We start from the raw sequence: 17,220 nt of genomic DNA on the forward strand, positions 1-17,220 counted from the left end.
CGAGCAGAGCTGGAGCTCCCCCGTTCTCACTCCCAAAGCCACTTACAAGTTGCTACTCACCCCTCCATGCTGTCCTGAGGCCCCAGGTTCTGGCTGTCCTTTTTTATGATGGGGTCACCCCGCCCAGAAATCCCCAGGCTTTGCCCGTTGCTTAGAAGTCTCTTAGCTGCTTGCTGATCTAGCTTGCTCTGCCTGCAAGGAAGGTGAGCAGAGAGGTCCTTGGGCTCTCCACTGAGGGATGGGCTTGGCTATCCCACAGGGTGGGCAGGGTGGGCAGGGTGGGCAGGGTGCACGAGGTGGAGCTTGCTTCAAGCCCAGCTTTTGCAAATCACATGCAAATCTTTCTGCCCAGAAGGTGTACCTGTTAGACCGTGTGACAACACCTGTCTCTGTCTGGCCAACGGTGGGGTGGAGCTGTAAGGGGGGTACCAATCCCACAAGTGTAGGACTGTGGATGTTTCCTGGGAGTTGAGGCCTTGGAGGGACCTTCACAGGCTCCAGAAGGCCTGGAAGAAAGGCCTTTTGCCTTCTGTCTTTAAGCCGCTTAGGAATTCATCTGAATAGTGGGGACAGAGACTGGTGCTTTTCCTTCTGACTCCATAGCCAGGTAGCACAAAGCCTCTAGTAGTCCACACCTGGACATTAGTGAAATGGTAAGCAAACTCTCCTTGAGTTCTCTGGCTGTCATCCCCAGAGCAGTGCCACGCCTGCCTTCTTTTTGTCAGTCTTCCTGGACGCCCCAACTCTAACTACCTCTTGCCCTCCAGGAGCTTCCTCCTGGGCATTCCGGAGTTGTGGGGGTTGAAGGTCCCTAGTTAATTCTCTCTTCAGCCTAGGTCAGTTGTGTTTGGAGATCTGCCCCTCAGCCCCCAGAAACTGTCCACACTGACGCCTAAGGCCATGTTTGCCTCCCTGAGCCTGTAGTCTTTGGCCGTCTTGAGAGCTGAGCTTTCAGAAGGTGGGGCCAGTTAGCAATGAGGGGCACCCTCAAAGAGAAGGCAAACTTGAGGATCGGAGCAAGGACTGTCCTTTCCCCATCTTCCTGCACTCCCTGGGGGGCCTTGGGGACCAGGGCGTCACCCCTGGATGTCCCTGACAGACACGCAGCATGGAGCACCTGGTGTTTCCCTGTGTTGTTTCTTCAGGGCAGCAAGTATGGGGTCGCTTAAAGGAAAGGAAGCTGTGCCCCAGGCACCAAAGACTTGGAGATTATTCTCCCTGGCAGCTGAAGGATGAGGCCAGGGGCCACATCCTGTTCAAACCGCACTGGAGGCCTCTTCTTCCTAGGTTCCTGCAGCCTCCCCAGTGTGGCTCCGACTGCTGCTTCTTTCAGGAGCAAGGCCTTTACTTAACTCTTGCTGAGGTTGGCGGAGGTCACTTTCTGTTGGTTGTGACTTAGATCCTGACTACCCCAGGGCAGCCCACTCCATGGACTGTGGCTGCAGGAGATGAGGTGAGGTCTCTATGTCAGGTGCTACTTTTCTCTCTTTCTCTCTCTGTTCCTGGTACCCGGGATGGAGCCCAGGCCCTTGCACATAGCAAGCAAGTATCACCAGCCCTTTTTTGAACTTTTAATTCATTATTTTATTGTATATGTGGAGGCATTTTTCCTGCGTGCATGTCTGTCTACCACCTGTGCGCCTAGTGCCCTTGCAGGCCAAAAGAGGACACCATAGTCCTGGGAATTAGAGTTTTAGATGATTATGAACTGCCAAGTGGGTGCTGGGAATTGAACCCAGGTCTTCTGGAAGAGAGAATGGTATACCTTAAGAGCAACCACTAAGTGATCTCTCAAGCCCTGAATTTTCAATTTGAAAGTATTTCACTAAGCTTCCCAGGGTGACTTTGAACTCATTCTGTAGCCAAAGCAAGCCTTCAGACCCCCTGAGTAACGGGTGCTGAACCACACCACCAGGCTTCCCTTAGATTTGTTGTATGGAGATGAGGTCTCTCTAGCCCTGCCTGTTCTAGAACTCTCTATGTAGATCAGGCTGTTCTTGAATTTACCAAGCTCCCCCTGTCCAAGTGCTGGAATCAAAGGCATGTGCCAACTCCCTCATATCCTCCATAAATTTTTAAAAATATACATGCCTGGAATCCAGCACTAAAGAGGCAGAAGTAGGAAGAGCAGGATTCAAAGTTATTCTCAACTCTGTATAGTAAGTATGAGGCCAGCCTGGGCTACATAAGACTGTCATAAACAACCAATGAACAAAACTAAAAGCAAAACAAACATAATTATTATACCAGCACAACTAATGATAATATTTATTATTAATGTTTTGAGACACTCTGACTCTGACTCTGTAGCCCCAGACAGAAGTTTGCCCTGACTAGCAAACCTGTGGCAATTACTCCTGCCTCACCCTCTCAACTGATGGGATTATGGGGAAGCGATAGAGTCACAGCTGTGGAAGATAAATGCCACTGTTATGCTGCTCTTACTTTCCTCCTGATTTCTCTCAGAATTGCTTGTCTTTAATGCCAGCCACAAGTCTTGTCGGACCCGCGAGGTATCAGCGCCCTCTGGTGTCCAAAGCTCAGACCCACAAAGGGAAGAACAAGAGAAGAGGCCCTGGGGGAAAAGGGCAAAGTCACATGACTCTGCCCCAGAATGCCAGACCAAGCGCTGGGATAGTCTGCCAGCCCTTGCATCCCCATTCTGGGAAGCTAGGCTCTTAGGAGCTCGGGGAGACGCTGTCTCAGGTTAGACTAACATCAGGGCGTGTACTGGCCAAAGCCAGCCTGGACCGAGAAGGAGATAAAGTCGTTTCCAGAAAGTTCTGCAGCACTAACCCTCCTTCCACAGGATGGAGGTAACAAGCCTTTACATAAACCATGACCAAGGACTCTGGATTTAGAAAGGCATTTTGGAAGGGTGTTTTCCTCCCAAAGGGGGCCCCCCCTTCCTGGAGGGGGACAGCCAGGACAGCACATCTCGGGTTCCCTTTCTTGGGCTGCTTCTGATACTAAGGTACCTACCTACTGTACTGGCCCCTGACACCAGCCCTGCTGGCAATCCAAGATTTTTCTGAATGAGGACAGGTGAGAAGGGCACTTTCTTGAGCACTTGTGTGCTGGATGTTTTGTTTTGTTTTTTTAAAATTCTCATTTGATCATGAGCCTTCGAATAAAACCGTAGCATCTAGATCGTCTTTGGATGGTGAGGCTGATTGACAGGGTTGCTCAAACCTGCGCTTTCTCCTACCCCACAACAGGCCTCTGATGGTAGCTGTGGAAGCCAGAGCCCCCACTAGCTGGGTTTGGTTGGCAGAGAAGAGCCATGAGTAGGAAATGGTTGCCTCCTGCCTGCCTAGCCCACTCCCACTTATCCTAAGGTGCCATTTGTGCTGGCAACCTGGAAATTGGTCAGGAGATTCTGGTTCCTGTGGTCTCAGGCCCTCCGGAGGGAAACAGAGAAGGGGTCTGGAAGGTGGGTAGGAAGGAGGCTTTAGAGTCCTCTCTGAGCTTGCTTTGTGAGATGTGGTTTGACACAGGCTTTTTGAGAGGCAGCTCAGGGCACTGGTGCCAGATTGGGGCCTCATGTACTGTCAGGCAATTCTCCACCAGCAGCAAGAGCTGCCAGCAAAACTAGGATCAATGTGTAGATGTGAAAAACAGACCAAGCAAATAAAAACACCAGGGCTGGAGAGATGACTCCGCTTCAACTCCTAGCACTCGCAGGAGGAGACTAAAGGGGTCTCCAACTCCAGTTCCAGGGTTTCCTATGCTTCAGGCCTCTATGATAGGCACTGCACTTGGGTGTATATACGTGTAGATACACTCACACACATGTAACTAAAAATAAGGTAAATCTTGAAAAAAATGTAAAAAAAAAAAAAAACTACCTCTTTCCTCAAGGGAGATAAGAAATAATTTATTCCTGCCTGGGAACAGACTTAGGCTCCCCCAGATTCCATCTTCCAACACGGCAGTAAGTTTTGTGAAGTTTTAAATAAAGAACCAAGAAAGCTGTAAGTCAACACTTCTCACATCATGGGTGAGCACATGAGGTAGGTGGTTACAGCAGATTGGGGAAATCCCCTGCTACAAGCCTCAGATGCTATCTGATGACACTCTTAGCTTTTGGATTGGTAAGAGGTAGGGGTCTGCTCAAACATTCAAAAGGACTTACCTAATAGTTCTGTTAGGCCATACATGGAGGTGGGCAGTAAATGGCTATTCAAATGAAAGGCTCAGGATAGAATGTACTTATGCGTCGGGCCTGCAACAGTCCAACCTTTTGTTTCCAAATGCTTACATCCTAGTCAACCTGCTGTTGTAGGTGCAGCTGTTTCCTGAGGACTTTGTTCACAGTGCCAACTCTGAAAACGACCGGCAGTCATTGTAGCACAAGCCCTTCCACTCTCCACCTTCTTGGTGAGCCAAAGTAGAGCATGTAAGAATCCAGGGCACAATACTTGGGGGGACCAACAGAGGGCAGGCACCTGCTCAGGGAATCTGGCTGACATTCAAGTGAAATCAAGAGGCAGCTGGACTCCAGGTATCTCCAAGACTTGGCGCTTTAATCCCCCTGTATACACTGTCTCTGAAAGGATGTCCGTGCGTGCGTGTGTGTGTAGGGGAATCTCCCCCCATTCTTGTCTCTGTTCTTATGTAACCTGTAATCCTCATTTGTTCACCAGTCATTCTAGATAAGCAAGCAGTATATTATACTAAGCCAAGAACGGGTACGCCTCAGTGTCTCCAATACCAAAAAGATGATGGGGTCAGATATGTTAGTACATATCTATAATCTAAGCACTGGACAGGCCAAGGTGGAGGGATCTTAGTTCAAGGCCAGCCCGAGTTACAAAATGAGATTGAAGTCAGCCTGTGCTATGTATAGTATAGCTTTGTCTCAATAAAGCAACCAGGTGGGATGTGGTGGCACACACCGTTAATTCCAGTACTCTAGAGGCAGAGGCAGGAGAATTTCTGTGAGTTTGTGGTCAGCATGGTCTATATATCAAGTTCCAGGGCAGCTAGGACTATATAGAGAGAGCCTGTCTCAGGGAGAGAAAGCAAGCATCCAAACTAACTAAACAAAGCAAGCTCAGAAAGGTCTCTAAAGCCTCCCTCCTACCCGCCTTCCAGACCCTTCTCTGTTTCCCACCTGAGACCACAGGAACCAGACTATGTTTGCTGATATAGCATTGCCACAGCAATACCTGTGTCATAGTAAATTGCGTGCCTGCAAAGAGGCTGAGGCCAGGGGCAGGTATCAAAGGTAAAACGAGGAGGCTTTCGTAAGTTATGTTGCTGCAATGATCCTGGGCCACAGCATCAATAACAAGGACTGGTTCTGTCCAAGGTTGAGCTGACAACGATGGGCGACATTCGTGCAGAGTGCTCTCTGTGTGAGGCTGCTGTAGGCTGCGTGAGGTGATGACACATGGGAAGACGGCTCAGTGGGTAAAACTGATGTCTGAAAAAGCACTCAACACCCCATTGGAACCCCACTACTCCTACAACAAGATGGGAGGTAGAGACAAGGGACTCTTTGAAGCGCCACTAGCTTGGCTTGTGTGATATGGTGAAAATAGAGATCCTGTCTCAAACAAGGCAGAAGGCCAGGCCCGATGCTCAAGGCTGTCCTTTGATCTCTACATAAGCACTGTGTGCTCATAAAACAACGAGGAGCTCAGCCTTGAAGGTAGTCCTTGAGGGTATAAGAAGAAACGCTACAGAAGGAACTGGACAAGGGACACCTTCCTCTTTTCCTTCTTCCCCAATCTCCTTCTTACTCTCAGACTACTTTTTTACTTTAAAAAATTTTAATGTATTTTATACATATAAGTATTTTGCTTGTATGTTTGTATACTGCATGTGCCTGATACCTGTGGAGGCCAGAAGAGGGCGCCAGATCTCCTGGAACTGGTGTTAACAAACTGTTGTGAGCTGCCTGTGTGTTGCTAGAACCCATGTCTTCTGGAATAGCACCCCAATGCTTTTCACCGCTAAGCCATCTCTCCAACCCCTTATTCTCATTCTTAGTTTTGTTATTCTTGTTCTTCCTCTTTGGCTTTCTATCCCTTCTCCCCATTTGCTTTTTTTTTCTTCCTGGTTCTTGTGACAGTAATATGTATGAGTTTTTCCTGGTTAGTGTGTTTGGGGATTAGCATGGGAAGGGTTAGGAACACGACTTGGGGGAGGGGAAGATGCATTTCAAGACTTCTCAGGCTGGAGAGATGGCTCATCGATTAAGAGCCCCGACTGCTCCTCCAGAGGTCCTGAGTTCAATTCCCAGCAACCACATGGTGGCTCACAACCATCTGTAATGGGATCTGATGCCCTCTTCTAGTGTGTCTGAAGACAGCTACAGTGTACTTATCTTTTTTTTTTTTTTTGGTTCTTTTTTTCGGAGCTGGGGACCGAACCCAGGGCCTTGAGCTTCCTAGGCAAGCGCTCTACCGCTGAGCTAAATCCCCAACCCCCAGTGTACTTATTTATAATAAATAATAAATCTTTTAAAAAAAAGACTTCTCAGTCAGCAAATCAGAAGGGCCTCTAGATGTATGGTCCCCCAAGTTCCTGGGGCAGATGATGGTTTGTGTCTTTCTAAGTTATATGGTTAGCTGGCTATACTGTTTTACAATGAGACTCTCATTATCTAGCCCAGGCTAGCCTGGAACTTGCTATGTAGCTCAGTCCAGTTTCTAGCTCACTGCAATCCTCCTGACTCAGTCTCTAAAGCGTTAAGATTTCAGGGGTGTGTCATCACACCTGGCTGGACAAAGAATTTCTGTTTCAAGTTAGTCTACAAGAAACAGACCAAAACATGAGGCAGAGAAGGGCGGTGGTGGCCGGGGGTGGGGGGTGTTCTAGCCACTATTAGTAATTTCTCTAGAATTTTTGGTTTGTAAAGACTTGAGGACTGGAGAGATGGCTCAGCGGTTAAGAGCCCTGTCTGCTCTTCCAGAGGTCCTCAATTCAATTCCAGCAACCACATGGTGGCTCACAACCATCTGTAATGGAATCTAATGTCCTCTTCTGGTGTGTCTGAAGACAGCTACAGTGTACTCACATACAATAAACAAACAAACAAACAAACAAACAAACAAATAAATCTTAAAGAAAAAGACTTGAGATTCACCTTGAAGTTGCATTTTCAACACAAACCACTTTCCATCAGATCGCCTAGTTGGGATGGGGGTTGAGTGGGTCTGAGAGACTGGGTAGAGGTCAACCACTCTGGGAAACTCAGTTTTCTTAAGTGACCACGAGAGGGCAGCACAGACCACACTCTCAGTGATACAGTCCTGCACAAAGAAGGTAGAGGCAGAGTCAGTCCTGAGAACTCAGGACCAGGCAGGAAGAGAGACTAAAACTGGCAATTTAGTGGCTCTCATCTTTAATCCTAGCACTTGGGCAGCAGAGACAGGCAGATCTTTATGAATTCAAAGCCAGCCTGATCTATATCATTAGTTCCGGGCCAGCCAGAGTCCAGAGCTATACAGTGAGACCTTATCTCAAACAAACAAACAAACAAACAAACAAAAAACCAAAAACAAACAAAACAAAACAAACAAACAAACAAACAAACAAAAAACAAAACGCAAACTGGCAACTAGGAAACAGGAAGATTTCTCTCTTCTCCATAGGTCACAATCCTGATTTTATTTATTTACTTATAGACAGGATCTGCGTAGTCCACGGCTGGCCTAGAATTCACTAATGGTGTGCACCACCATGCCCAGATGGTTCTTGTATTTGCTTGCATTTGTGGGGTTTTTTGTTTGTTTGTTTGTTAGTTTTTTGTTATTTTGGGGTTTTTTTTTTTTTTTTGAGACAAGGTCTTGCTGTTGCTGTGTAGCCCAGGCTATCCTGGAGCTCTCAGTGAGTCTTGCCCACCTCATGCCCACTCTACTTCAGCCCCACCTTTCGAAATTTTGTTTTTCATGTGTATGGGAGGTTTGGCTGCATGTCTGTATGTCAGTTTGCTACAGGACTACCGTGTGTGTACCCGATGCCCAAGGAGAGCTGCTCAAAGTGGGTGTTGGCTCCTCTGGAACTGGAGTTTCAGATGCTCATGACCTGCCCCATGGGTGCTGGATTGAACCTGAGAGGTCTGGAAAAGCTCTTATCTCTGAGCTCTCTTTGCAGCCTTGTTTTGGCTTCCTGCAGGTGCAGGTCACAAGTGTGTGCCACCATGACCAGCTGGCTTGGTTTTTATTTCAAGTGTACACAAGGTGGGAGGGGAGGACAATTTTCTTTGATCATTGGGTCCTACTAGTGGGGAAATGTTGAATCTGAAGACTACAGTTGCAGCTTGACACTTAGAGCCAGGTGCCCCTTTTTCTGCAGCAGGGGGAACTTGAGACAGGGCTGCTGGGAGGCAGGGAGCCTAGTTCGGAGGTAGACTGTTTGCCTACCATGGGAGAGGCTCTGGATTCAGCTATTAGCACTGAAAAGGAAATCTATATCCTATATTCGGGAGGCAGAGGCAGGCCAATCTCTGTGAATCTGAGGACAGACGGGTCTATATACAGGGTTCCAGGACAGCCACAGCTACATGCCAGAGAATGTGAATTCATACTGTCTTAGAGCAAACAATAAAAAACCTTTATTCTGGGTTGGGGATTTAGCTCAGTGGTAGAGCGCTTGCCTAGGAAGTGCAAGGCCCTGGGTTCGGTCCCCAGCTCCGAAAAAAAGAACCCCCCCAAAAAAAAACCAACAAACCCCCCCCCAAAAAAACCTATATTCCATCTATAACCTTTCCCAGAGAAGAAATATGCCTTTTTCCCCATCTTCTCTGCACACATTGGCAGAAATTGTTTTTAGATGTGTAATTGGGCTGTAGCTCAGTTAGCAGAGTGCTGACGTAGCAAAGCCTTAGTGCAGTCGCCAGGACTGCACACACTGGGTGTACAGCTGCACACTCAGGACTGCATACATTGGGTGTACTGGTGCACACTCAGACCTATAGCAATCAAAGATATAGGCAGGAGGAAGGGAAAGTCAAGATCATTCTAGACTATTGTGATGTTTGAATAAAAATGGCCTCCATAGGCTCGGATGCTTGGATGTTTGGTCCCCACTTGGTGGAACTGTTTTGAGAGCATTGGGTAGGCCCTGTTGGATTAGGTGTGTCACTGGGGGCGTGCTTTGATGTTTCAAAAGACTCCCACTATTTCCAGTTAGCTTTCTGCCTGGTGCTCACAGATCAAAATGGGAGCTGTCAGCTGCTATGGTGTCATGCCTGCTGCCACACTTCAGCCATGGCGGTGACAGAACAGAAAACTCTCAATAAAACCTTGCTACTGCAACTTGCCTTGGTTGTGGTATCTTATCACCGTGACAGTGAAGAAACCAAGACTGGTGTCATTTTAACTATTACTTGTTTCTGTGGAATACTGAGCCATTCTGAGTAACACAGAGAGAACTTCCAAACACAATCTGTTGTTGGTACTATTGTTCAGTTTCAGGGTTTGTAAAAGAAGACTTACTAATTTTTATTTTGTGGTATGGGTATCTTGCCTGTGTGTTTGTACACCGTATGTGTGTAGTACCTGCAGAGGTCTGAAAGAGGGTCTTGGATCCCCTGGAATTGGAGTTACAGAAGGGTGTGAGCTGCCATGTGAGTTCTGGGACTCGAATTCCAGTCCTCTGGAAGAGCAGTCCGAGGTTTAAGCCGTTGAGCCATCTCTGCAGATCTTTATATGTTTGATTTTATTTGAGGTGTTGTCTCACTGTATAGCTCTGGGTTGACCTGGAACTTGCCCATTAGACCAGGCTGGCCTCAAATACACAGAGCCTCTGCCCCCTGAGTGCTGAGACTAGAGGTGTGCACCAGTCCTGGGACAGCAGGTTTGCACCCACGATCAGCCTTTCAATATGTTTGCTGATATAGCATTGCCACAGCAATACCTGTGTCATAGTAAATTGCGTGCCTGCAAAGAGGCTGAGGCCAGGGGCAGGTATCAAAGGTAAAACGAGGAGGCTTTCGTAAGTTATGTTGCTGCAATGATCCTGGGCCACAGCATCAATAACAAGGGCTGGTTCTGTCCAAGGTTGAGCTGACAACGATGGGGCGGACATCTGTGCAGAGTGCTCTCTGTGTGAGGCTGCTGTAGGCTGCGTGAGGTGATGACACGTGCTTCTGTCAGAAGTTCTTATTAACCATTTGTAAAATTCCTTTCTAGAAATCATTTATTATCTCGTAATGCTTGACGAAATCAATTCCACATTCATTCATTTATTTCTTTGTTTGTTTGAGAGACAGAGTCTTGCAGAACCTAGGTTGGCCTTGAACTTCAGTTTCTCTTACCTCCACCTCCTAACTGCTGGGATTATAGGGGCGTACCACCCCAGCAAGATTATGCTGATACTGGGAATAAAACTCAGGGCCTTGAGCTTGCTGGGTAAGTTCTCATAAATGAGCTGTAGTAAAAAAAAAAAATTAATTAATCCCAGCTCAGTTTCTTCCTGCCTTTGACCATTTATGTTTCCAGATTAAAGACACCCGTACCCAGCCTTTGTATTTTAATATGCCTTTATCATCACAATAGCTGAGCTACTGCCTAGCTTTCATGCTGTTAGAATCCATTTCCCTACTGATGACACTGAATTATCACTTATTATACAGTATGTTTCATCCGGGCTACTCTTGGCTCCAATCGGCCAGCCCACATGGCCACGTTTCTTTACTCCTACCCCATGGCGGCTCTCTCTCTCCGTCCTGCACATTCTGACTTCCTCCTTCCTCCTTTCCTGCACATTCTTCTATTCCATGGCTGCTTCATTCTCTTCTCTCCTCTTTGGGTTCTCAAACCTGGGGAACACCCCCCCCAATCTCTGTTCTAACCTGGGTAACAGTAAAAGCCTTATTTAAAATTAAACAAAGGGCTGGAGAGATGGCTCAGCAGTTAAGAGCACTGACTGCTCTTCCAGAGGTCCTGAGTTCAATTCCCAGCAACCACATGGTGGCCCACAACCATCTGTAATGGGATCTGATGCCCTCTTCTGGTGTGTCTGAAGACAGCTACAGTGTACTTATATATAATAAATAAATTAAAAAAATAAAATTAAACAAAAACCCCTTAAGCATGCCATTGTCATTCGTGTAAGTTTAAATGAAGGAGGAATTCCTAGGAGTGGAATTGCTGGACCAGAGTAAATGAGCTTTGAAAATGCTCACACACGATACCCTAGATTTGATCATAGCCATAAAATTACCTCATTGATTCATACTGTCATATGCAACTTTTAAAAAATTGTTTATGTATGTGAGTACACTGTCACTGTCTTCAGACACACCAGAAGAGGGCATCAGATCCCATTACAGATGGTTGTGAGCCACCATGAGGTTGCTGGGAATTGAACTCAGGAACTTGGGAAAAGTAGTCGGTGCTCTTAACCACTGAGTCATCTCTCTAGCCCCCATCGTGAACATTCTTTAAAGCTTTGTGTTTCCTGTTTTTAAAATGGGAAGGCTTTTTTAAATGTTAGGAAAATACATATAAGATTTATCATCTTAAACTTTTGCCTGCGTTCATGTGCACTTGGTGGTAGTGAGGCTTCTTTTAAAAGTCAGAGGTCAACCGAGAATGTCACAAGAGCCATCTATCTTTATCATCTTAAACTTCTGTGTGTGTTCGTGTGCACTTGTGAGAGGGACGAAGACTTCACTACAAGGTCAGAGGTCAATCTAGGGTGTCACTGGAGCCGTCCACTTTGTCTTTTTTGGTTTTTTGTTTGTTTGTTTAAGTCTCACTATGTATCCCTGGCTAGCCTGGAACTTGTTATGTAGACAAGGCTGGCCTCAAACTCATAGAGAATCCACCTGCCTCTGCCTCCTGAGTGCTGGAGTTACAAGCACTGTGCATTGAGTTCAGTCCCACCTTCCTTGTCTTTTGAGACAGAAGTCTCTTGCTGGGCCTGGGGTTTATTGAGGTGGCTGGCTGGCCAGGCAGCCTCATGGGTCCTAATACACCAAGTCGTGGTGCTCGGGGGTCCTGGTACTTTCCTGGTAAGCACAGTACTGGTTGAGCCCTTTTTTTCCTGGCCCCTATCCTCTGTGCTCTCCTCATTCTCCCCGAGCCCCCCCTCTCTCTGCCCCACAATTCAATCAGGCCTCTGTGAACTCCAGGCCCCACTCAACCCTCTCACCATACTCCCTCAAACACCTGGAGCTATCCCAGCACACCACTGTCCCCAGTCATGCCTTAATCACATTTTTTTTTTATTTTTATTTTTTTTTTATTTTTTATTTTTTTAAGATTTATTTATTTATTATATATAAGTACACTGTAGCTGTCTTCAGATACACCAGAAGAGGGCATCAGATCTCTTTACAGATGGTTGTGAGCCACCATGTGGTTGCTGGGAATTGAACTCATGACCTCTGGAAGAGCAGTCGGGCGCTCTTAACCGCTGAGCCATCTCTCCAGCCCACATTTTTTTTTTTAAAAAAAGACAAGAGTCTTATGTAACTCAGACTAGCCTAAAATCCTTGTACATACCTAAGATTGACTTTGAACTCTGGGTCCGACTATCCTTACTTTCTACAGGCTGAGATTATAAGCGTATTCTATAACCCGCATGCTCAGCTTTCAATGCTTTGGCAAAAGTCTATTATTAAACGTTTCAACCATGCCAATCTGATTGGCAAAACCATGCACTGTTTTCATTAGCGTTTTCTCCTTTGCCTTCCTTTTAAAAGTTATTGCCTTTGGCCAAGAGTAGCAATGCAATGCATTGCCTAAAATACTAGTGACTGGGAGGCTAAGGCAGGGGATGGCTTTGAGGTTCATGCCAGCCTGGTACACACAGTGAGAAATTCTGTCCCAAGAAAACAAAAATGGACGAATATTATTTTTAAAAGTCATGCTCATGCTTGTCATCCTGGCTCTCCAGAGTGTGGGACAGGAATGCTGTGACTTCCATGACAGCCTGGGCTGCCCTACTTTAACACCCACTCACTATATATAAATACACACACACACACACACACACACACACACACACACAGGGTAGGGGGTAGGGTTTTTGTTTGTTTGTTTTTTGTTTTTGCTAGCTGTGCAGTGTATTCCTGTAATCCTATCATGGGGAAGCTACAACAAGGGGATTGCTATGAGTTGGAGGCTAACCTGGTCTGCATATCAAGTTCTAGGATAGCCAGAGCTGCACAGACAGACAATGTCAAGAGAGAGACAGAGTGAGAAGAGGGAGGAGGTGTCATTCTCCTGTAACTTTAGCATTTGAGAGATGGAGGCAGGCTGATCAGGAATTCAGAGACAGCCTCATCTACACAGTAAGCTCCAGGCCAGCCTGGACCACATGACTAAAAAACAAAAATAAAACTATGCCTTTGAGACAGCTTAGCTGGTGGAGGTGCTTGCTTCAAAGGTTGAAGACCTGAGTTCTACTCCTGGGATCAGGTTTAATTCCCGGTAGGAAAAAAAAAAGGCTCCTAGTTCCTGGGGCCACCTGACAGAGTTCTAGCATGGCCAAGTAGGAGGTGAAATGAGTATCCCATGCTAGCCTGTGTGTGTGTGTGTGTGTGTGTGTGTGTGTGTGTGTGTGTGTGTGTGTGTGTGTGTACGCGCACAAGGCTTGAGTTGTGCTGGGCCTACTCTGTGGCAAGTGCAGCCAGGTGCATGTGCGTGAGTGCACCAGGTGTGCATTCAAGTGGGTCAGCATGCCAGACAGGTGTGTCTGTGTCTGAGGCTGGGCATGTGTCTGTGGGTGTGTTTGCCATCCTGTGTCCTCAGGCCCTAGGAGCCTCTAGCTGGAGTCCTGAGAACTTCAGTGGAGGTGGCCGTGGGAGGTGACTAGCCCAGACCTGGGAAGCTTAAGAAGCTTTTGCTTCCCCTGCACCCTGGCAATGGTCACACTTGAGACTTGGAACTGGTGACACCAAGTCCACACACAGAGGAGTAGGGTTCCTGCCCAGAGTTTTGGGGGTGACAAAGAGGAAATATATCTATGGACAAGAGCTTCAGCATCTGCCTACACACTGAGGCTCCGTTCATACAGCCCAGATCAGGAGGGCCCAGGGCAGGCCTAGTTTCAACCAGTCACCAGACCCTATCCTGTCTTCTACGTTTAGAAATGGAGCCCTAGAGTTCTGGATAGCAGGCTGCCTGGAGAGGGGCCTCTGAACTAGCAGCCAGACATGGATAGGCAGAGTGGGAGAGCTGCCCTACCGCCCTGTCCTCCTGTCTGTAAGGGCTCCCAGTCTGACAGGAGAAATGCTTGCAGAGTTGGAAATATAGGTGACAGGGCTGGTGACAGCTCTTCCATACATGAAATGACAGGCTGAGCCAAGCTGAGTAGCTGAATGTCCTCACTTCCGGCCATCAGTCCTGCGCTTTGTGGAGGCATTTTGGGGGCTGTTACTTTGTCCCTATGTAAAGGGCAGGGACTTTGTCTTTTCTATGCTGGATCCTTCTCTCATCTCTGCTGGCTGAGTCAGGGGTGTCTAGCTCAGATGCTCTTCTCTGAAGGAAGGCATGGGAGAGCCAGTCCAGGTGATGTCGACAACAGATGCGGGGTGGGGACAAGGCCTGGAACAGAGAGAGGGTCCTGAAACTCCCAAAGGGCTGGCAACTAGGGGCGGTGGCCTCTCCCACTGGGAGATGAGTTTCCTTCCCGAAGCTCCTTCTCATGAAGTTCCTTCTCACGCGATGGGCCGGAAGGGGTTATGGGCCTATTGTTCCCTGGCACGCTATCCCTCCCCCAGCCCTCCCCAGCTTTCGGGTGGGTAGGAAGGAGTAGGAGGAAGTGAGCTGAGCCCGGGCCCTGGCAAGGCCCCAGTGAAAAGGGTGCAAGTCCTGGAGATGCTGGCTCACATGTGGGCCTGAGGTGTACCCGGCTGCTCATGGTAAGCCTATGGACTTGCTCCTGCACTGAGAACATCTTTCCCAGCATTTCTGCTGTGTGTGTACACTCACCTGAAGCCTGACACTTTATACGTACTATCTCATAAAGCCTCTTACCAGCCCTGTGAGGTAGACTTATTATCCTCAGTTGCAAGATGAGAAAAGCCAGACTCAGGTTATGCAACTGGCTAGGGAATTTGAGCCAACCACCTGCTTTTTCACTTTCTGCTTCCAACGCCTGCTGAGTTGGAACAGCTCTTTAACTGCTGGCCCAGGACAGAAGTACAGGGATGAAGGAAGGGAGGGGCATGAAAAAGCAAACAAATGTCACCTTACTATCTGTCCTTGGGAGAGCACAGGTGGCCTCAGCAAAGCCCAGAGGCTGCCTTCTTCCTCGGAACAGTTTGAGGTGCACCAGGCGTAGTCCTTGTCTAGAAATGTGCCAACTGTATAACCCGAGAGCTGCCAGACCAGGGGATAATCAGAGAGCGCGGCCTTAGGGAACTAGCCAAGGGGGTCACTGAGAGTTGGGGAGCTCTTTATAAGCTACAGGGCAACCTCAGGGGCTGACTCTCTGAACTCAACCCTGGTATAGGAAAAGCAGCATCTAGATTCCTTGTTAGAGGCATGCTCACATCCGGTTCCAGACACCTTACCTCATCCATAGATTCCTTTGCTAACTGGAAAATCCTTGCTTGGGAAGCAAATTGCCTCAGGAAGAAATTTACCTGACAGATCTAGGTGAGAGGCAACAGTGATTGGGTTTATTTGCCTAGGGATGGAGGGCATACTGGGAGAGAGATGACTCTGAGGATTAAAGGACCAGGAAGGATCACCTGGCCCAGGGACACAGCTCCCTTCCAAAAGGGTGAACTACTACCGAGTTAAGGCAGTGGAGTCGGGCTGTGGAATTGTCAGCAGACCCTGGCTTGGGAGACCCAGGCCCCTCTGAGAACTGGAATAAGCTTGGTTTTCACTGTTAGAAGAGAGATCTGGAAGGTGACACCTGGCAACCCTTGTGCACCTCTGCTAGCTTTCTTCTGTGACATTATTTCCCATGGGCCTATTGTATTGGCCTCACTTGTCAAGGAAGTTCTGGATACTGTGATTGACCTCCTACGTGTTCCACCACTGAATCGCAATTCCCAGCTCTGGAGTGGGGTTGGGGGCTGACCTAGGCAATTTAAAGGGAAGACCTGGTTGGTGGAACATGCTTAAGGGAAAGAGCTGGGGACCTGACCTGCGCAGAGCGTGGGGTCCAATGGAGTCCCTCAACCTCCACTGGGAGACAGAGACAGGAGCCCACCTTAGGGTCTTGTCTACATCTCATCTTTGCCCAAATCATCCATCAGTGTTTTCCCAACTCCTAGAGTCAGAACAGCCTGAGATGCTTGCTGTATGTCCAGTGCCTGCCCAGGACAGAGCAAGACAAACTGGCTCCATCTGCCTCTTACCTGCTGTCAGAGACAGTAGTGAGCGAAGGAGCAAAGTCTCTATGTCCAGTTTTTCCTGCCTTGGCTCTGGACAGAGCAGAGCCTGAGGTCATCTGGTTAAAGATTGGCCAAGTGTGCGTGAGAAGCCCAAGCCAACTCCAGTCCACTTGTGGGCAGATTGGGCAGTGACCACTAGATGTCAATCAACAGACCTGTCCTGAAACTTGCCAGGAAGCTGAGCCCTGCAGAACTTTGATCGAAGGCAGTATGGAGATGTCTGCCTGTTGCCTCAAGGGTTTCCACATGCCCCGATCAGTCAGTGGTCTCCAGGGGAATAGCAGGGCCAGAATGAACACGCATTACGAAATACAGTTGGCTTGTACGATGCGGGCTCAGTAGACACTCACCAGCAGGAAGCAAAGGTGGATCTGGGTGTGGTGATGGCCTTGGGAGGTAGAGGCAGGAGAATCTCTGTGAGTCTGAGGCCAGTTGGGTTTACAGAGTGAGGCTATGCCTCAAAACAAACAAACAAATGAACCCCACAAAACCAAAAAACCAACTGGACAAAAGAAGTGAAGTGGAGCAGGAAAAACCCTGATTTCTTGTAACTGTCTGGTCTTTCCGTTCTCACGCTTTCATTTTCTTTCTTTTTTTAATTTAAAAAAATTATTTATTTATTTATTTATTTATTTATTTATTTATTTATTTATTTATTTATTTATTATACAACATTCTGCCTTCATATATGACTGGAGGCCAGAAGAGGGCACCAGATCTCATTACAGATGGTTGTGAGCCACCATGTGGTTGCTGGGAATTGAACTCAGGACCTCTGGAAGAGCAGTCAGTGCTCTTAACCGCAGAGCCATCTTTCCAGCCCACGCTTTTGTTTTCTTAAAAAAACAACAGCAGCAGCAACAACAAAATGGAAAAAAAAAACCCCAACCTATTTTTACTTTTAT

General features: G+C 47.6%; 1 protein-coding gene and 1 long non-coding RNA gene across 4 annotated transcripts in view; one reads left to right on the forward strand and one right to left on the reverse strand.

The window, feature by feature from the left end:
- Nucleotides 1-346, reverse strand: part of Csk (C-terminal Src kinase) — a 25,912-nt gene extending 25,566 nt beyond the window's left edge. The window contains exon 1 of the mRNA XM_087561999.1: nucleotides 61-346. The gene's annotated coding sequence lies outside the window, so the exon portion shown is untranslated. The remainder of the gene's footprint in view (nucleotides 1-60) is intronic.
- LOC148004155 (uncharacterized) overlaps nucleotides 1-17,220 on the forward strand; it is a 22,379-nt gene that overhangs the window by 2,038 nt on the left and 3,121 nt on the right. Inside the window, exon 1 of one of the 3 annotated variants that reach the window (XR_015627729.1) lies at nucleotides 14,695-14,827. The exons of 1 other annotated variant lie outside the window; for it this stretch is intronic. This is a non-coding gene — a long non-coding RNA (uncharacterized LOC148004155). Of the gene's footprint in view, nucleotides 1-14,694; nucleotides 14,828-17,220 lie in introns of those variants that run through there. One more of the 3 variants, XR_015627728.1, reaches the window with a different exon arrangement.

Source organism: Rattus norvegicus, chromosome 8 (genome assembly GCF_021556685.1).
Source record: "Rattus norvegicus strain SHRSP/BbbUtx chromosome 8, alternate assembly SHRSP_T2T, whole genome shotgun sequence".
Taxonomy (NCBI): Eukaryota; Metazoa; Chordata; class Mammalia; order Rodentia; family Muridae; genus Rattus; species Rattus norvegicus.